The following is a 22,167-nucleotide window of genomic DNA, read 5'->3' as shown; positions in this document are numbered from 1 at the left end:
TGATTCCTTTAAGTGATTCACCCAGCTGAAAAGTAAACCACAGCCCCGGTCTGTCTGCCTCCAGGCTCCCTACTCTTAACTTTTAGGTCCTCTGCCTCCCAGGGAACTGACAGATGATGTAGGAAATCCCAAGAAAATACAGGGAATACATTTTAAAGATGCAATCACACACCTTTAAGATGGTATAACTACTTACAGAAGACATAGCAATATGCAAGCTTCTGAATAATAACTAGAAGTTTTTATTCCTGGGTTCCTCAAACTGCACAGACCTGTCCATCACAGCAATGACCACAAGGTATCACATCTTAAAATGGGTGGACTTTTCTTTCCAGTCAGCATATGGGTTCCACAAGAAGGAAGACTCTATTTATTCATCTTTGCATCCTGAGCCCACAGCCCAGAACATGAACATTCAGTTCAGTTCAGTCACTCAGTCGTGTCTGACTATTTGCGACCCCATGGACTGCAGCACACCAGGCTTCCCTGTCTATCACCAACTCCCAGTGTTTACTCAAACTCATGTCCACTGAGTCAGTGATGCCATTCAACCATCTCATCCTCTGTCGTCCCCTTCTCCCACCTTCAGTCTTTCCCAGCATCAGGGTCTTTTCCAATGAGTCAGCTCTTCGCATCAGGTGGCCAAAGTATTGGAGTTTCAGTTTCAGCATCAGTCTTTCCAATGAATATTCAGGACTGTTATCCTTTAGGATGGACTGATTGGATTTCCTTGCAGTCCAAGCTACTCTCAAGAGTCTTCTCCAACACCACAGTTCCAAAGCAACAATTCTTCGACACTCAGCTTTCTCTGCAGTCCAACTCTCACATCCATGCATGACTACCGGAAAAACCACAGCCTTGACTAGATGGAACTTTGTTGGCAAAGCAATGTCTCTGTTTTTTAATATGCTGCCTAGGTTGGTCATAGCTTTTCTTCCAAGGAGCAAGTGTTTTTTAATTTCATGGCTGCAATCACCATCTACAGTGATTTTGGAGCCCAAAAAAAGTCATTGTTTCCATTGTTTCCCCATCTATTTGCCATGAAGTGATGGAACCAGATGCCATGATCTTAGTTTGTTGAGCTTTAAGCCAACTTTTTCACTCTCCTCTTTCACTTTCATCAAGAAGCTCTTTAGTTCTTCTTCACTTTCTGCCATAAGGGTGGTGTCATCTGCATATCTGAGGTTATTGATATTTCTTCCAGCAATCTTAATTCCAGCTTGTGCTTCATCCAGCCCAGCATTTCACACGATGTACTCTGCATATAAGTTAAATAAACTGGGTGACAATATACAGCGTTGATGTACTCCTTTCCCGATGTGGAACCAGCCTGTTGTTCCATGTCCAGTTCTAACTGTTGCTTCTTGACCTGCATACAGATTTCTCAGGAGGCAGGTAAGGTGGTCTGGCATTCCCATCTCTTTAAGAATTTTCCACAGTTTGTTGTAATCCACACAGTCAAAGCAGGCCCCAATTAACATTTACTCAATGAAGAAACCACACATAGATAATCAAACCTAAGATACTTCAGTTCTTAGGGATATATGCTATTGGTCAACGAGTGGGGAAGTTACTAGTGCTGTGCGCTTATGAATCTTTATCTTAAGGGGAAAAACAGTAAGACTTAGGGAGAAACATTCTAAGACCTTCTAGAGGAGACAGCGACTAGTCAGTGCATGTATATCTGCCTCCATTTTCTTTCCCAACAGCGATATTCTCCATCCGCCTTCTCCTCTTACCTCAGCTGAGAGTGGTGGTAAGAGAGACAATCTGGGGAAGTGCACATGGTCCCTACATCTCATATCAATGCTATGTTGGGAATTTAGCACAGATTTCCCCTCTTAAGTCCCAGCCATATAAAAGTTCTGTCTTCTTAGTAAAGCTTTTCCCACCCTAACCACCAAAGATGTCTTCCTCCGAGGAAGGAGTTTTGCTCAGCAAGGGAAAGTCCACAGGAGTCAAGAACTGAGAGGAGTTAAGCAAGAGAAGAGCCACATACTCTGCTTTCTAGAAACCATGCATCACAAGCAGGTTTCTGAAAATCAGCTAAATTCAAAGAGCAAGAGAAAAAGCAGTTAACAAACACCTCCACTCTTCAAAAGAGAATGTGTGAGCATCATATATGTTAGGTGGTGCTGGGGATGCAAAGGTGAACAAGCAAACATGTTTGTTCATGTGGTTTACACTACGGCAGGAAGGCAGACATTGAACAAAGGATGTAAATGTGAGGAAGTTTACAACAGAGAAATGCGAGGTATACCAAGACGCATCTAACTATGTCTGGGGAGGGAAGTAATGGAGGCTTAATTGAGGAAGAGGGGTTTGGGCTGAGATGTGAAAGATAATGTAGGAGTTAGCCAGGCCAAGATGGATGGGAAGAGCATTCCAGCCTGAGGGAACAGCATGTGCAGTGGTTTGAATCCACAAAGTACACACTATGGTTGAGACCATGAAAAATACATGATGTCCAGGGCATAAAGAATGAGAAAAAGGATAGCTGAGAGTGGATGGAGAGGAAGGCTGAGGCCAGACTGAGAGCATCAGAAGTCGTATTAATATAAAAATGTAATTTACCAAAGCCATAAAAATTTAGAATTTATCCCACATGTGATGAGAAGGCATTGGCGGTATTTAAGGAGTAGAATGGCATCTGTGATTTACATTTTAGCGTGCTCACTCAAGTTGCAGTGTGGGAAATGGATGGAAAAGAGGCAGGAAGAGATTGCTGGAGGAATATATCGGAGGGCTTCATTGTAGTCCAGGCAGGAAACGGATTAGGATGGTGAGAATGGCTTAGAGGAGAGAAGTCAATGGTAGTCATCAGCAAAAGATAGGTAGGGGGCTAGTTCAGTAGGATGTGGTGATTGCTGACCAAGATTCAGGAATTCTACAGGACACTGAGGCTTTGGGAGAGGGAAGAAAGTAGGAGTTGAGTGGAAAATCCAGATAATTTTGAATTTGAGGGTTTTCATTTATTCAAATACTCTCTGAGCTTCTGCAATGGGCCAGATTCTCTGCTAGGCCCAGGACATATAATGATAAACAAAACAGACTAGGTCTCCTCTCTCAGGGAGCTTACAGTCTACGGAAAACAATTTAAAGAAATAACTACTATGCCACGTATGTATGCTACTGTTATGAGTAGGTAGCCCACCCACCCCAAAAGAGGCACTGAAGTCCTAACCCTTGTACCTGTGAATATGACCTTACTCAGAAATAAGATCTTTACAGAGGTAACGAAGACAAGAGGAAGTCATGAGACACATAAAAACACCCAGGGGAGACGTCCATGTGAAGAGAGGCAGACAGTGGAGAGATACATCTACAAACCAAGCGCTAAGGATTGTTGACAACCACCAGAAGAGGCAAGGAAGGATCCTCCTCCAGAGCCTGTAGAGAGAGGACAGCCCTGCTCACACCTTGACAGTGGACATCTATCTTCCAAAACTGTGAGAGAATAAATCTGTGTTGTGTTAAGCCAGAGTTGGTGGTAATTTGTTATAGAAGCTCTAGGAAACTAATACAGCTATTATGAGAACACAAAGTAGGAGAATCTAATCTAAAATAGAGTTCAGAAAAAACTCACCAGAATAAATGACATTTTAAATTATACCGGCAAATTTGGAAAACTCAGCAGTAGCCACAGGACTGGAAAAGGTCAGTTTTCATTCCAATCCCAAAGAAAGGCAATGCCAAAGAATGCTCAAACTACCGCACAATTGCACTCAGCTCACATGCTAGTAAAGTAATGCTCAAATTCTCCAAGCCAGGCTTCAGCAGTACGTGAACCATGAACCAGATGTTCATGTACTTGAACCAGATGTTCAAGCTGGTTTTAGAAAAGGCAGAGGAACCAGAGATCAAATTGCCTGCGGGGGGCGCTCCGCAGAAAGAGAGAGGCAGTGGAACTTCCCTCAGCAAAGCCGAGGGGTCCTGAGGAGAGGTGAGCCTGCTGTCTGCCAAACCAGCCCCTCCGTGAGCGAGAGTCAATCAAAAGCCACAGGAGTTCCCTCTGAGCAGTTCCGCTTTATTGCCACAAACTCTTGGCTTATATAGGCAAGCAAGGGGGTTCTGCGAGGGACCTCCCATAGTTGCACCAATCACGTTAAAGGTCAAATTATAATATGCCATAGTTGCACCAATCACGTTAAAGGTCAAATTATAATATGCATATAAGGTCAAGTCGTGGTGAGCTTAACAGGAGTCTATGGTAATCACGCACTGTGTGGAAGTCAAGAGAGCCAATCAAAAACTTTAACATAGACCACACCCCTATCTCTTCCACCGGACGCCATCTTGGCTTCCAACCGCAAAAGCTAGCCCCGTTTTTTTAAGGTTTCCCACGTAAGGCCCCACAATTGCCAACATCCGTTGGATCATGGAAAAAGCAAGAGAGTTCCAGAAAAACATCTATTTCTGCTTTATTGACTATGCCAAAGCCTTTGACTGTGTGGATCACAATAAACTGGAAAATTCTGAAACAGATGGGAATACCAGATCACCTGACCTACCTCTTGAGAAACCTATATGCAGGTCAGGAAGCAACAATTAGAACTGGACAGGGAACAAGAGATAGGTTCCAAAAGGAAAAGGAGTACGTCAAGGCTGTATATTGTCACCCTGCTTATTTAACTTCTATGCAGAGGACATCATGGGAAATGCTGGGCTGGAAGAAGCACAAGCTGGAATCAAGATTGCTGGGAGAAATATCAATAACCTCAGATATGCAGATGACACCACCCTTATGGCAGAAAGTGAAGAGGAACTAAAAAGCCTCTTGATGAAAATGAAAGAGGAGAGTGAAAAAGCTGGCTTAAAGCTCAACATTCAGAAAACTAAGATCATGGCATCTGGTCCCATCACTTCATGGCAAATAGATGGGGAAACAGTGGAAACAGTGTCAGACTTTATTTTGGGGGGCTCCAAAATCACTGCAGATGGTGACTGCAGCCATGAAATTAAAAGACGCCTACTCCTTGGAAGAAAAGTTATGACCAACCTAGATAGCATATTCAAAAGCAGAGACATTACTTTGCCGACTAAGGTCTGTCTAGTTAAGGCTATGGTTTTTCCAATGGTCATGTATGGATGTGAGAGTTGGACTGTGAAGAAAGCTGAGCACCGAAGAATTGATGCTTTTGAACTGTGGCGGTGGAGAAGACTCTTGAGAGTCCCTTGGACTGCAAGGAGATCCAACCAGTCCATTCTAAAGGAGATCAGTCCTGGGTGTTCTTTGGAAGGAATGGTGCTAAAGCTGAAACTCCAGTACTTTGGCCACCTGATGCGAAGAGTTGACTCATTGGAAAAGACTCTGATTTTGAGAGGGATTGAGGGCAGGAGGAGAAGGGGACGCCAGAGGATGAGATGGCTGGATGGCATCATGGACTCGATGGACGTGAGTCTGAGTGAACTCCGGGAGTTGGTGATGGACAGGGAGGCCTGGTGTGCTGCGATTCATGGGGTTGCAAAGAGTCGGGCATGACTGAGCGATTGAACTGAACTGAACTGAAACTTATACTAAAAGAATGTATGGAGATGGTGAGGGACAAGCTTATACCAAAGAATGTATGAAGATGGACAGGGACAATGAAGCCTGGCATGCTGTAGTCCATGGGGTTGCAAAGAGTCAGACATGACTTGGCACTGAACAACAACAAAAGAATGTACAGGATTCAGCCAGCTGGAGAGGTAGGAAAGGTGTTTCAAGCAGTGAGCACAGCATGTGCAAAGGCTCAGAGGCTGGAGAGAACGTGTTGGAGGAACTGAAGGAACTATAAATAACTGAAGCACAAAGAAGAAAGTAGTATAAATAGAGCTGAAGCAATGAAAAAATGAAAAATCAGGAAGGTTGGATTAAATAAAAATGTTGATATAACAAAAAGATAAAGAGCAATTTTCTTAGAATTTTTTGAGGTTTTTTTGTTTGCTTTCTCTATTTTTTTTAAATGTTGAGGGATTTTTCATCATCTGGTGGCATGGGTTGAGATTTGGATCTAAACCTCCATACCAGGTAGAATAGAGAATATGTATAAGAGATCTACTTTCCTGTAGTGGGTTTCAGCAACAGGGCAGATGGTACTAGAGAGGTGAAGGGCAAGAACAAGAGAAGATGAGAAGGAGCACGTAAAGGTGTGTCTTAAAAAGAACTTCAGACATTGTGATATCAGGTATCAAATTTTCATTTATCTTCTCCCTTACTCATAAATCTTCCATGAGTTTTATTCACTAACATAAAGCAAATATATGGCAGCCTTGTGCAAGCCCAGCTCTAAAGACTGAAGGGAGGCTCCTGTGCACATTTGAGGGTAAAATGGACAATGGAAGGTTAAAAACACAGGGAGATCAGGGAAGTGATCAAAGAGAAACCAAAGAGTTCAAAGCAAGAGTGACAGGCAGCAATCAGGACATGGAAGACCCCACCAAGAAAATCAAGAATAAAAAATAATAACTTTTTTAAAAATCCAAAAGACTCAGGAAAATCTGGGAGAAGTTTGAATTACCTGTAGTTGGCTTGGGATGGAGATACTGACTATATTTGTATGCTAAAGGAAAGGATGATCACCAAAGGCTAGGGACTTGAGGACGTGTAGGTTATTCTATGAAAATGACCCCAAAATCTGCAAGAGAGAAAGCTGGTAAGAAAGTAACAGTACAGAATCCACTTCTGGTAAAATTCTAAATTTCTGATGGCTTAAGAATAGAAAGGAAAAGATAAATGAACCCATATAAATAGGCTAATAATAAGACTGAGAATAGACTGGGAATATCCTGGTGGTCCAGTGGTTAGGACTTGGCACTTTCACTGTGGAGGCCTGTATTCAATCCCTGGGTGGGGAAACAGGATCCCAGAGGCTAACATAGCATGGCCTAAAAAACAGAAACAAAAAAGACTAAGAATGGACTAATAATAATGATGATGATAATCTAACTGTTATTGAGCACTTACTGTGCACCAAGCACAGTTCAATGTATGTGTTATTTCAGATGCACATGTATTAACCAAAGGAGCAGAGTCTAAGCAATGCATGCAGTTACAAAGTGTAGTTAATTCCATAAGACACGACTAGCTGTCCTTTCAAATCCACTCTTGTGTTTGATTAGCCATATGGCTACCTATCTAGAGGCTACATTTCCCATTCTCCTTTGCAAGTAGGTGTGGCTGTGCTGAAAAAAGAACACAGCAGGCTCAAGAAAAGGCTTTAGAAAAGCTTGCTGACAAGTATGACCCTTGGCTGGCATCTGAGACCTTAACTGGTAAACAGTTCCTCACGCTGATACAAAACTTTCCCTAAAGGATTAGAGTACCTAACCTGTGCAATCTATACAGTTTATACAAACCACCTGCTTTCCTTTTAAGAATGTAAAATCTCAATATGTGCTAAGTAAAGTGGACCCCACTAAAAACTTGGGGAGCTGAGTTGCTAAAGAATTTCCCTGGTAGACACATACTGTCACAACTCACTGTGGGAAGAATTAAGCACATTCCATGTGACTCCACTGGAACAGGACTATTGGAAGCTCATGTTTAATTTCTCCAAAATCCGCCTCAGGTCTTTGCCTTTTGCTGAGTTTGCTTTGTATCCTTTGGCTATAATAAATCACAGCCATATGAGTCCTGTGACTCATGTACACTAAGTCCTGGGAGCCCGCCTAGTAAATATCACCAAACCTCAGGGTAATGTTGGGAACCCTCGCTACAGTGGCTGGGTTCTCACCAATGAAACGTGAGTAAATTGATGTTGCAATCTTACCTTCACTTGCCTAAAAAGATATTACTTGCTTTCCATTGTCTTTCACCTTTTTGTGGATTAGAAAAAAAAAAATGCTATGGTGAATCAGTTTTAATCACACAGAACAAAGCAATATCCACAGCTGCAATGTCCAACAGGGTACACAGTAGTCACTTGCATGCATTAAATTTTAACCTAAATTCATTAGGATTAAAAAAAATTAAAACATAAGGCCCCCAATTTCATTCATGCTAGTGGCCATCATATTGGGCAGTGCAGATACGACACATTTCCATCACTGAAGAAATTTCTACTGGACAGTCTGGCCCTAGAAGTTAGTGGCGCAGAGATGAATGGAACTTTGATTGCTAAATGACCTCATGGAGATGAACAGACTCACTACACTGGACCATCAATAGTCAATGGATCTACTTCTATCTTATTCGACTATATTTGGGGATATGTTCATTACAGAAGTTTGCCCTATATTCTAACTAACATAACTCCCAATCTATTCTTAATCAACGATTTTTTTAAAAACACAGAAAGCAAGCAATCATGTAGAACAGGAGCAAAGTCAGAATGTCTAACAAGCACAGCAACTCTTGACGCCCAGGTCTTTAATCAGAGAACATGTGAGTTGGTGACTTTGTCCATATGGGGTAGGGTCTCTCAGGATCACAAAAGCTCAATTCTTATTCTACCATTGCTCTTTTGTATTGCCATTCAGGAAGAACTTCCACAAACAATCTATGTACTTCTTTTTAACGTAAGCATTACTATAAATTTCGTTCTCGGTACTGCTTTAGCTTGTCCCACAAAGTTTCACATGCTGCATTTTCATTTTCATTCAGTTCAATGTATTTGTTAATTTCTCTTGAGACTTCTTGAACCCATGGATTGTTTAGAAGTAATGTTGTTTGGTTTCCCAGAGCTAGAGACGTATCCATTATCTTTCTGATATCTATTTCTAGTATGATACTATTGTGGTCTGAGAATGTAGGATTTCAGTTCTTTAAAATTTGTTGAGATTTGTTTCATGACCAAGAAATGGTCTGTTTTGGTATATGTTCCATGAGTTCTTTGGAAGAATATGTTTTCTGTTGGTGTCAGGTAGTGTTTTATACGCCAATTAGATCCTTTTGGTACCAATTAACAGGTATGACTAGGTTTTTCTATATCCTTGATGATTTTTCTCTCTAGTTGCTCTGTTAGTTGTTGAGAGAGGGGTGTGTAAGTTGCCAACTTGAATCATTTTTTTTTTTCTTTTCAGTTCCACTAGTTTTTGCTTCTTATACTTTGCAATTCTGTGACATGGTGAACACACACTTGGGATTACATGCTTTCTTGGAGGCTTGGGCCTTTTATTTATTTTTGTCCCTTTATTAAATATTTATGTCCCTGTCTGTCCATGGTGATTTTCTTTGCTCTAAGTCTACTTTGCACGTGTGCGTGCATGCTAAGTTGCTTCAGTTGTGTCCAGCTCTTTGTGACCTTATAGACTGTAGCCCACCAGGCTCCTATGTCTATGGCAAGAATACTGGAATGGGTTGCCATGCCCTCCTCCAAGGGATCTTTCCAACCCAGGAACCAAACCCGCATCTCCTACGTTGCAAGTGGATTCTTTACCCACCGAGCCACCTGGGAAGCCACCTTCCTGGGGAGAACAAGAGCCACTTTGTTTTATTAGGTGAGAGCGGAAGTCCAGGTTCCCCATGTGGTCCACTGACACCACAAGGGCTGGGGCGATGAGAGTAGGGAAGGCAACTCATTATTGCCTAGAAGAGATGGAAGTCCCAGATCCCCGCTTAGTGCTCTCTGACCCCACTCCACTAGGGGGTTTGGGGTGCCTCACTATAGCCTCATGAGGGTGGAAGTCTAGCTTCCTTCCTTGGTCTTAGCTAGAGAAGGAGGAGTAGGATGTTATTTTTCTCCGTGACATTTGATTGGCATCTAGTGTTTATTATCCACAAGTTTTCTGCCTTACAAGATAGTCCCTTCCCTAGTCGTTTGTCTAGAAAGACCAAGTTTTTCTTGGGACCTTTTTTTTTTATCTGCACTCATTGGCATTTTCTGAGTTGCTGTCTTATCCAGTATTGAGTATGACACATACAAAGCAAAAAGAAAATCCAGGGAACTCACCACTGTGTCATCCCTCATGTCCTCAGGTCTTGACTGGTCAACTTCTTCTCTCTTCAGAGTCTTCTTATGTTTGTTTTATACAAAATATCCAGAGTCTTAATTGCATTCAGTAGAAGGAATAGGGGAAAGTACCTCTATTCCATCTTCCTGGAAGTAGACTATGTGTACTAATATCACGTACTCCCAGTTCTTAACCCCAAATCAAACTTGCAAGGTCGCATCTCCATCATGCAGAGTCCATATGAGTGAACCATCTCTCACTGCCACCAGCTTTCCACTTCCCCAGAGGGACACATATAAATAATATTAATAAAGAAAAAACAGAATATCAAACTAAGACTCTAGAATGCACAATAGATATTAATCATATATTCCAGGTCCCAATGTAATTGTTGTAGATAACACTTTCATATATTAAACTGGCATTCTTTTCATTTCTAATAAATCCTTTTTGCCCCATGACCCTGCCCCCAACTCAGTTGAACATTAAGTCATCTGTTACCTCCAAAGAGGGATGCATCTATCGAAAAGCAAACCATTTTTTCAGTTGTAATAGCCTGATCTTTGGCATATATGGCAAAAAGTGTATATTACCAAATAGACTAGAGAGAATGCATGATTATATAAAATCTAGTTTTTCCTCCCCTAGAGGAAATACAAATTCTCTTAGTTGTGAAAGATAAGCAGTCATAAGATGGGAAAACTTGTAAGAATTACTTGTTAACAAATATCTCTGAGAAAAGCATCCAAATGTTATAGGCATGTCCAAAAGTTACAAATAAGGATAGCCTAGAGAAGCCTTAGGAAAGGACAGGGCAGACAAAAGAGCAATAATGTTTCTGATGAATGGAGACCTGATTTATATCTAATACCTTGAGAACAGATGGCAACCACTTCAGGGCAGTCAGCTGACGGCCCTCTCAAGCCCACCCTTAGGAAGTCTTAGCATTCCTGGACTGACTCTCAGTCCTGAATGTGTGGACGGTAGGGGAAGACTAGAGTCTGAACTGACCGAAGAAACCCTGATTTGGCTGAGGTTAAACATCTAGGAAATGAGGGCTTGACATAAAGCTTTTGTTCAATTTTTTAAAAAATAAATAGCCATGGTTTACATACTTCTGTTGAGAGCCTAAGTTTCATGCCACTACACAAGTAATGAAACACAAAGAAATGTTGGCAAATGACCAGAGATAATCAAACAAGAGAGTCTGGTTTTCCAGTAGAGTTGGTAGACTAAATAATTTTGACAATTGAGCTAACTAAAGTTTTGCTTAACATATCCTCAAATTTTAAATGTTTAAATCAAGTACTATTCCAGTACAATAATAATTAACTATGGAATGCCACTAAAGACTAAGAGCTATAATAGGTAGTTCTGTATGTGGCAGATTAATTCAGGTTTTAGAAATTGCCATTCTGTGAAAAACAGCCACAAAGAAAAGTGAAAATTGAGTTTCCTGTAAGAATCAAATATTCTGTTCAGAAAGCAGAAGTAACTGTTAAGCACCCAAGACACAATTCATTTTTGTCCTTAAAGCATATGTTCAGTTTAATTAGACTGGGCCACTGAAGATGAAGTGGTCACAGGAATATTTACATTTCTTGGAAATGCAACAGGACTAGAAATGGAACCACATGCACCTCTACATGCGAAAAGCCGCACAGTGGTTTCCTTCCCCTTCTTTCACCAGCCAGGCTTCCCCGGTGGCTCAGAGGGTAAAGGATCTGCCTGCAATGCAGGAGACTGGGGTTTGACCCCTGGATTGGGAAGATCCACCGGAGAAGGGAATGGCAAACCACTCCAGGATTCCTGCCTGGAGAATTCCATGGAGCGAGGAGGATGGCAGTCCATGGGGTTGCAGACAGTCGGACACGACTGAACAACTAACATACTTTCTTTCACTAGCCAGCATCAAAGGTGTCAGAAATCTGCTTTTTCTTATGTTCCTAAACAATTCTAAGATTCAAAAGATAGAAAACAAGAGAGTGCTCTAAACAGACCCTGAATCAGGCTCAGTTCAATCAGCTTGATAGTCACAGCACCTGCTGTTTCCAGAATGCCTCTCTCTGCCTCTAATTCACCCCAGCCTCACAGCCTCTCTTTCCACAGAAGTCTCTGGGACTAAAGCAAACTTCTCAACCTGTAAAATTCCAGCTAACTTCGAGTTTACCTTCCTCAAAGACCTTTGCGCCTGGGGGACTTCTCGGTAAAGACAGTGGTTCTACTCCACTGCCCTCTCTCAAAGGTTCCCGAAAACCTTTTCCTGAAAAATGAAAATCTGAGCGGGGGAAAAAAGCAATGATATCAGCAGTGAAACAAGGAAACAAACATGGCTGCAGTCCACAAGTACACTGCTCCAAATCCGGGAGTCTGGATGGAGATGTGGGAGGAATGTGCAAGTACATACCTACTTCCCCTAAAGGAACTGTCAGTGTGTGGAGGAGAGGTCTATGCAAGGATCTTTAGGTTTGACAAACAAGTCCTGGAGGCAGAAGTGCCCACAGAACTGAAATGTTCAGTCTTTTCAGATATAACACATGGTTTTTTTTATTTTTAATGTTTTTATTATTTTTTTCTTTTGGCCACACCCTGTGGCATGCACAATCTTAGTTCCCCCAAACAGGGATGGAAACTACACCCCTTGCAGTAGAAGAACGAAGTCTTAACCACTGGACCACCAGGGAAGTGCCCATATGTTTTTTTTTAATGAGAACTAATTCAAACACAGTGTGAACTAAGGGGATGATATTTTAATTCAGAAAGTGTGTAAGTTCATAAACAACCTTTCTCAGTCATTTTGAAGTTACCAGATTTCTTACAATTAAAGAGAAAGCTTTAACAGTATATAAAATCCTAGGAAAAAATAATCTCTCTTAGAAGCAAATGTTCTTTAGGACCTATATACCTCAGTGTAAGGCTGAAGGATTTTGGATGTAAATACACGTGAAGATTTAATTGTGCTACTGTCTTTTTTATCATTATCAGTTTTGCATTGTACTGATTACAGAAGTACAAAATTATGAATAGTGTTCTAACCCTTTTTTCCCCAGAAGCCTTATTTTCAGAGCACGACTTTTGCAGAACATAAGGTTTTTCAGAAATATATAAACAGTGTGAGAGCAGAAATGTCTTTTGGTCTATTGATAGGCCCAACTCCACTCCACTGAACGGCAGAGAAGAAAGAGCTAAGGGAAAAGTCATGTAGATTGTTGAGCCTAGCCATCCCAGAGTAAAGATGTGAAAGTGCTAATATCAAGAACTCTCCAACAAATGTGATCCACCCATTCATTATTTTGTGAAACTCAAGAATGAAAAGCCCTTCAGACACATGCTTAGAGCTTCCAATTAGCTTCTTTGTTAACTCTAATATGAGCAAACAACAAAGTCAGATATCTAAGGAAACTTCTGCTGACCTTACATAGACAGCCACATATTCCTCAAAGATGGGTTTCTAGATCACAAGGACCTACCGTATAGCACAGTGAACTTGACTCAATATTCTGTAATAATAGCAGAAAAGAATCTGAAAAAGATACATGTATAACTGAACCACTTTGCTGTATACCTGAAACCAATACAACATTGTAAATCAACTGTAGCCCAATATAAAATAAAAATTGTTTTTAAGAAAAAAATAGAAAAAAAAAGAAAGCTTTCTTTGGAATCAGCAAAGAATTGCAATGTGGGGTTTGCAATTATGGTGAGTCATGTGCAAGTTCCTGCAAGGTAAGGGAAGGAAAACACTTTTATAGAGGTGAAAAGGTGGTTGAGAGGGCTATGGTAAACAGAGTCTATGGCTTTTCATTGGCTGAATCCTTTTTAGGAAAGGAGACTTTCTTCTTCCTGATGGGCTCCACTAGCATTGCAGGGCATGAGAGCTCCCTCTTCTGGTCTCCTAACTCTATTTGATTGAGTTTTCTGTTAATTAGTTTTTTTAACCTCTAATATAGAAGAGGGGCTTCCCTGGTGGCTCAGATGGTAAAGAATCTGCCTGCAATGCAGAAGACCTGGGTTCAATCCGTGAGTTGGGAAGATCCCCTAGAGAAGGAAATGGCAACCCACTCCAGTACTCTTTCCCTGAGAATTCCATGGACAGAGGAGCCCGGCAGGCTACAGTCCATGGGGTTGCAAAGAGGTGGACTCAACTGAGCAACTTTCACTTTAATCACTTCAATACAGAAGATAGAGACCTCGCCCCACCACCACCACCAAAAAAAAAAAAAAAAGCAATTTTCAGGAAACAGTTACTTTGCAGTGAAGAAATCTTCAAAAATATCAACAATATCCTCAAAGAGATAAAAGAGGACATTCCATCCATGAAAGAAGAATGTAAAGCTATCAAAAAGGAGAACAGTCTAAGAACAACAGGAACTAAAACACAAGGGGGTACAATATTCAAGACAAATAAATTAACAAAAAGACAAACAAATTACAGAAAGAGAGGATGGAGAAGATGAAGAGATGGAAATCAACAAGATAATTCAAGAAGACTCCCCAGGATTAAAACACACACATTTGTTACAGAGTCTAAGGTCGCTCTGCTAGCCACATCACATGCCAATGAAAGCAAGAGAGGAGGGGTTGAGGCACAGGAAGAGACTTTATTCAGGGAGCCAGCGAATCGAGAAGACAGCAGGCTAACGCCTCAAAACAACCATCTTATGGGGTTTGGACACCAGGCGCTTTTATAGTTCAGAGATGGTGGAGGTGGGGATTTGGGGGAGAGGGAGGCGGTGAGGAAGCAAAGTAAAAAGGCCATTAGTCTTGCAAACTTCTCCCAGAATGGCAAGCCTGGGGCAGGGGATGTGTCAATTTCTTCCTTTGTGCCCTCTACATGTGGACAGGGTTCTGAACAAATGCTCTTTAGTTTAACAGTCAGGCAGAGGGGCAGGATTCTCTGAGACAGGCCATTCTGTATGATTATAACAAAAGCAATGAAAAGCAAGTCAAAGAAACAGTTCTAACATGGAGTCCGAATTGGCTTCCTCCCTGCAACACGGTTCCAAAGTGAGAGGGTCACAACAAAATTTTTTAAATGCCCTACATCAACAAAACAAAAACATGCATGAGGGCATTTTCTTGGGAAATCTCAGAGCTCTGGGGACAAAGAGAAGATTCTGCATGCTTTGAAGAGGAAAAATCAAGTCACACACACACAAAAAAAAACAATAGAGAAGAGAAGAAAAATAGGATTCAGATGGCTTTAGACTTCTCAGCAGCAATACTAAAAGCAAGATGACCAAAGAACAAGAAGCAGCAGAGCCATGTCTTCAACAGTCCTCCAAATTCAGCCAATTAACCAGGCATGAAAAAAATGAAGATGTTTTGGGAAACTCCAGGACTCCAAAATTTACATCTCATTCACTCTTTGGAAGAAACTATTGAATGTTTTTTTACCAAAGCAAGAGAGTAAACCAAGAAAGGGAAAGATATGGAGTAGAGGAAAGAGGAAAGAATTGAAGGTAATCTCAAAGTAGGATGATAGAAGAAGATCCTGGGCTGTCGTCAGGGTCAAAGGACAACAGTCCAGGTTGATGCAGTGTCACCAGAAGACAGCCATGTTGAGAGCTGCCATCCCTCAGATACTACCCGCTCCCGTGTACTGCCATTTCAGTGGAGGAAAAAACACCCAGTGAGCCCGGTTTCTATTATCATCTATACTCAGCCTGTTTTGACCTTTTCCCTCCATGCTACAGCTATCACCAAGAGGATAAGCAGAATATACGCTTCATCCAGTGTATCTGTCTTCAGCATGCAGCTCGATCGCTTTTTATTTTTCCTTATGGTCTTTTCAATGTACTCTTAACATCTTTCGTTTAAATTTATTTATTTTTAATTGAAGGAGAATTGCTTTACAGTATCGCATTGGTTTCTAACAATCACTTCTTCTTAAAACACAGACTATCGGGCCCCAACCCCAGAGATGCCTATTTAGTAGGTCTGGACTGGGAACTAGGAATGTCTAACAACTTCCTAGATGATACTGATACTGCTGGCCTAGGAACCACACTTTGAGAACCATTGCTTTTCACCTACCTTTTAGCTCTGGGGTTGGTCATGATGAGCTGGGAATCAACAAGCAGAGAGTCCTCTCTTCAACCATTTTTCCTCTGGATATCTCTGGCCCATACTCCTCACTTTTCAGATGTTTTGATTTTCTCAGGACCCATTCACGCCTTCGCTCAAAGACTTCTGTGAAGAAGTCTCTGTAAACCATTTCCCAGAGTCTGCTCAGCTTATTTTCTTCTGGGAGATTCCTTCCAACAATGGCAATGTAGTTCTCTTTTCCTACTTAGCCAGGTTTGTACTAACTAATCATGTTTTTAAGTAATCTTAGGCATACATACATACATAGGTGATTTTAAAAACTGATTTAAGTGAGTAAATTATTAACACAAGAGTCAGCAAATGATTACCACCACCAGGGGGGTAATGGTGTACTCTGTGCAGCACTCACAGAGTATATCTAAGACCTGGAATGACTATTTATATATGAACATCCTTTTTATGATTAGTCTTTAATGTCTAATAATAAAGAATATCTTATTTATTCTTTAATATGAATTATATAGTTCATAATTTTTAGGAAAGAGAAAATAACACCTTCTTATTGAATATTTCCTCTAAAAAAAAACAAAGATCCCAGAGGAGAGAAGACAACTGAGAATAAAGCTCTCAGGGCAAAGGCAATAGCAGATTTGATGAAAAGATGTTTGAGACAATAAACCCAAGTCAGGTTTCAGATTGCCTTAGTTCAGTACCCCACCCACTCCCTTCACCTGATGGGCCAGGCCATTCAAAGATGTGTAATAATCGGATGGCAATTAATGTAGAACCTATACATAAGAACTGCAAAAAAAAAAAAAAAAAACAGCAAGAAAAGAAGAGAGAAATGTAAGAAAAGAATTGGTGAAGAACGGATACCACCAGAGGAACTACCCAAAGACTGCTGTTATTAGACTGACTAAGCAGAATTGCTGACATAAAACTTCTCAAAAATCATTGAACAAGTGTCCAGGAATGGAGCAGGAATCATTTAATTCCCCTGAAAATTTAAAAAAAAAAAGTGAAGTAAAAAATTCACCTAGTTCTTTAAGGGCAAGAGGAAAAAGAAGGTTGCTCAAAGTTAAAATACTCTATGGCAGAAACCCCCTGGGTAGCAGCCTGCCTCACCTCTTCCAGGAGCTGCCAGGGTCACGTGTGTTGAGTACTCAGCTGTGTTGTCTGAACTAGGACATGCCACTGGCCGTAGGTGATTGGTCCAAGCATAAACTCAAACATGGGCTCAAGACAGGCCTACCCATTTCTCTGGATGTGAAACTGAGACTAGTGTTTGCTGAAGCAGAAGCACTGATAGCAGAGTTCTAGAAACTTCCTGCTGCTGAACCCTCAGTCTCTGTGCTTTCCAAGACTGGGCTGGTCAACGATTTCTTGAATGAAAAAGATAATCTTATGTCCATCCAGTGCACTTCTTTTTAACTTAAGCTAGTCAAGAGTCTATTTCTGTTACTTATGAACAAAAGAATCTTAATTATTGTAGGCTTGTAATTATTTTCAGGAAAAACCTCCCAGAGCCTGACTTCCGCATACGTGTGTTTATTTATTTTCACAAATACCTTAAGCCAAACACTTGAGATTCCTGGAAACTGTATGACACACATTGTTCTCTTTATAATGAACTCATTTTCTCCCGAAGAGAAAGCAAGTCAGCTGCACAGCAGACCTCAGGAGAAAGGCCTGGACAACCTTGCTAGTGTCTGACCACCTGAATCACTCAGAAGGGAAAATATTCCCAGAAACTCGGTGAACCACCCAATCTAACCTGCTTGTTTTTATCAATTTTATCTTTCCTATTAATATTTTGTTTTCACTATAGGAGTAGAATGGATTAAATAGTATATAGCAGTGTTCATAAGTAGTGGAATACTCAGTTTTTAAAAGTTATACTGTATTAATATATTCATATAACTCACAAATTAGCCATATCTGTATAAGAAGTAACAATTCAATAATTGATAAAGCAGTCCTCAATAATTCAGCATTTTGGGCTAAATTAAACAATAGTCTCTTGAAACCCCAAAGTACCCCGCTTCATAAACCAGGGGTTTATGAATTAATATACACTAATTCCTTAGTGTATATTAAAGCCTACCTTCCTCCTTCTCTGTGTCTCTCTTTCTTACACACACATACACACACCCCTTACCCTACTAGAATTTGAGGGCACTTCAAATGTAGATCGGGCTTAGAAATGAAACATAACTGAAAAAAAAATTTTTTATACACATAAGCCACTTTAGCAACTCACTCTAGCAACTCACTCTTTCCAGTGTTACACCTCTCAAAATGGGAGACCACAGGAGGAAGCTGGAGACAATATAGGCTCTAGCAGTGGTAATGAGGATGCCCCGTGGGTGTCAAATCTAAATCCTAGCACCAAGCCACACATTGCTCATGTGTTGCTTTGATCCTTCTAACACTCTATGAGGAATATATTGTTATAATACTAACATTTCATGAGCAAGAAAAACTGAAACTCAAAAATCAGTAAATTGCCCGAGGCCATCTGATTTGTCAGTGGTGAAGGTGGACCTCCAAGTCCAGGCCCCAGCGCTAGTAAGTCTCAGAGCTGGAATCTGTCTGATTTTGTCTAGTTTTAAAGTCCCCTCTTTCCCTGCCATAGGACTAACCACTCCTAGGATGACTGAGAGAGAACCAGAGCAGCCTTCAGAGAAAATGCCACCTCCTCACTTAAAAAACCCACCCCAATCCCTGTCTTGTCTTTAAAGTTAAAAATCCTCATGCTTAATGTTAGAAAATTATGTCACTGTTCAAAAAGAATTAGAAAGGCCTACATTCTCTTAAAGAAGATAAAAAGTTTATACATGCAAAGGCTTCTGCCAGTTTTTCCAATTTCCTATGTGCTGTGCAGCCAGCTCAGCCCCCCCTGGGGTCTGGTTCATGGCTCTGACACCCAGAACGTCTGGAGAGACAGTAAACAGGTGTGAAGACCTAGCATGCTGTTTATTTCAGGAGGAGGCACAACTCTCACCTAACGGTCCCATCCTACAACTTTTCATGAGAGTTGATAAACACATGAATCTTATCATTTATTTTACACGTACACAAACCATATAATTGTTTTACATATACATATATACAATACAAGTAAATGGAGAGAGAAAGAGATTGATTTAGTGCATGCTTCTACCATCTCAGCAAGGGCACTTGCACTTGATATTTAACATCACCTGGGATCTGGGAGACTTGGATCATTCCTGTTGCCCTGTCTAGGAAATAGAACATAAATCAGAATGGCTAGAATAACCTACACTCTCACTACCATCATGATCCAAAGCTACATTGTCTGACTCAGAAACTTCCATGAAATATACATGACTGAAAATAAGTACATACAATAGCTCCAGCATTCACCCGTGTTTAAATCCAGGAATGTCAGTCTTTCTGGAGACTGACATGTCAGTATCTCTGCCTAGGTCCATAAGCTTACCCAATGAATCTGTCTTCTCTACTCACTTATACCTCCACTCAAGCTACAGCTCTGCCTGTATCATTCTAGTACGACCATAAAGGTACCAAGCCAAGAGGGTAAGTAGATGCTAAAATCAAGCTCATGTCTGCTTGCCAAACCATATACCTGGTCCAAGGTATGTCTTTCTGGCAAAAAGAGACCCTTTTTTCCTAATTCACAAGAAGACAGGTATGTCAAGGACTGGCCCTTGGAAGAAGTGGGTCAGAGTGTGAAGATTTTTGAGCAAAGGAAAGACATCTAACTTATGGTTTAAGAGGATCACTCTAGCTTTGTGTTAAGAATAAATTGTGAGAGTTGATAGGGGTGGCAAGGGTAAAAGTAGGAAGACCAGTGTGGAGGTTAATCTAATTTACCAAGACAAAGATGGTTGTAGCTTGGAACACAGTGATAGCAGTGGAGGAGGTGAGAAGCGGCTGTATTCTTGATATGTTTTTAGAGAAGTCTTCAGCATTTGCTGACAAAGAGAGATAGGATAAAGAGAGAAGTCAAGGATGACTCCACAGTTTTGGGTGTTAGCAATTGGAACAATGAGGCTGCCACTGAATGAGAGAGGGAACCAACAGGACATGGAGTTTTCAGGAAAAGATGAGGAACTCAGTCTTGAACGTGACAAATTTGAGACTCCCATTAGATATCTACGTGGCAATAATGATAAGCTAACTGATATACATGTCTGTAGTTGAGTGTAGAAAACTAGAGTGAAAAAGTAAACGTAGGCATTGTAAGTGCCATAGATGGCATCCAAAGCCATGAGGCTGAGAGAAGTCACCAATGGAACAAAGAAGCAAAAAGAACCAAGAACTAGGCTCTGGAGCTCCTCCAACACTACGAGATAGAGGAGAAAAGAAGAAACAGCAAAGGACACTGAGATGAAGTAGCTAGCGTGACAGGACGAAAACTTCGTGGCACCCAGAAGTCAAAAGAGGAAAATGTTTCAAGGAGGAAGAGTGATCAGCTGTGCCAGAAGCTGCTGGAAGTTTCAGCAGGACAGTCTGAGAAATGATACCACACTGAGTTAGCAATGGAGAGGTTTGGGAGCATTCTAAGAGAAATAGTCATAACCTAAAAACTTTTATTTCAAAGAAAAATTAAAAACAAACATCCAGCTCAAGAAGCTAGAAAGATAAATAAATATCCCACAATGTTAGACTAGATGAATTTCAAGATTGGTTCGAGGATATAAATCTCCGTTGAGCTTCCCGGGTATCTCAGTGGTAAAGAATACACCTGCAGTGCTGGAGACATAGGAGTTGCGGGTTCAATCCCTGGGTCAGGAAGATCCCCTGGAGGAGGGCATGGCAACTCACTCCAGTATTCTTGCCTGGAGAATCTCATGGACAGAGGAGCCTAGCAGACTACAGTCCATGGAATCGCAAAGAGTTGGACATGACTGACGTAACTGAGCATGCATGCAAGTCTCTGTCAAGACAGAACAAGAAATAGAAAACACACACAATCAGTGTTGAGAGAGTGAATATCACTTTAGTTCCAAAGATTTAAAAACTGTAAGAAAATATGTCATATACAACTTCAGGTCAATAATATTTTTACTAATAAAACTGATTATATTTTAGTAAATTATATAGTACCAAAATTAAGGAAAGGGAAAAAAAGGAATGGTTCAACAATCATTGAATGGTTATTAAATGGTTATCACATGTATTTCTAAGTGAAAAACTTAAATTGCAGAGTAACATGCATTACACAATGCCACTTTTGTTTAAAATGTATATGCTCTTATATATATCCATATATATGTGTACAGATATGAAAGCTGGACAGTAAAAAAGGTTGAGTGTCAAAGAATTGATGCCTTTGAACTATGGTGTTAGATAAGACTCTTGAGAGTCTCTTGGACTGCAAGGAGATCAAACCAGTCAATCCTAAAGGAAATCAACCCTGAACATTCACTGGAAGCACTGATGCTGAAGCTGAAGCTCCAATACTTTGGCCACCTGATTCAAAGAGCTGACTCATTGGAAAAGATCCTGATGCTAGGAAAGACTGAGGGCAGGAGGAGAAGGGGAGACAGAGGATGAGATGGTTGGATAGTGTCATCGACTCAATAGACATGAGTTTGAGCAAGCTCTGGGAGATGGTGAAGGACAGGGAAGCCTGGCATGCTGCAGTCCATGGGGTTGCAAAGAGTCGGACACAACTGAGTGACTGAACAAGAACAACAACAATTTTAGGGCTGGGGGAAGGTATTTTACTTAATTCATTTGGGGGGATAATTAATAGATGCACATGGTACAAAATTCAAGGCACAAGAGAGTAAAGAGTGAAAAATCTCCCTCTCATCAAGGCCCCAACTCATAAATTTACTTTGCCCACAGGCATCCACTGCTGCCACCTTCTTATACATTCCCCCAGAGATACTTCACATATACAGGAGCACACATGGATTGACAAAAGCGTTCCCCTTTGTTGGGACATATTTGTCTTTTTTCTCTATGCTAGTATATTAGGGTCTCGTTCAGGTGCTGAGCCAAAAGCACCAGGCTGCAGTGGAATCATTTACAGGAACACACCTATTTATTGTCTCATTAGTCAGTCTCAGCCACACACCATCATCACTGTGAACTCATCAACAAAAGTGATCCTTCTGTAGACCCACCCTGTAATTCCTAACCTCCTGCTGGGATAGGATAGGGCTGCGGCCCAGCAGAATGGAGTGAGAGAGAAAGTCCAACTTTTCAGACAGCTCTCCCCCATTCCTCCTTCACAATTCACCCCAGGAT

Source organism: Capra hircus, chromosome 4 (assembly GCF_001704415.2).
Source record: "Capra hircus breed San Clemente chromosome 4, ASM170441v1, whole genome shotgun sequence".
NCBI lineage: Eukaryota > Metazoa > Chordata > Mammalia > Artiodactyla > Bovidae > Capra > Capra hircus.
The sequence above is the reverse complement of the archived record's forward strand: the minus strand, read 5'-3'. Positions refer to the sequence as shown.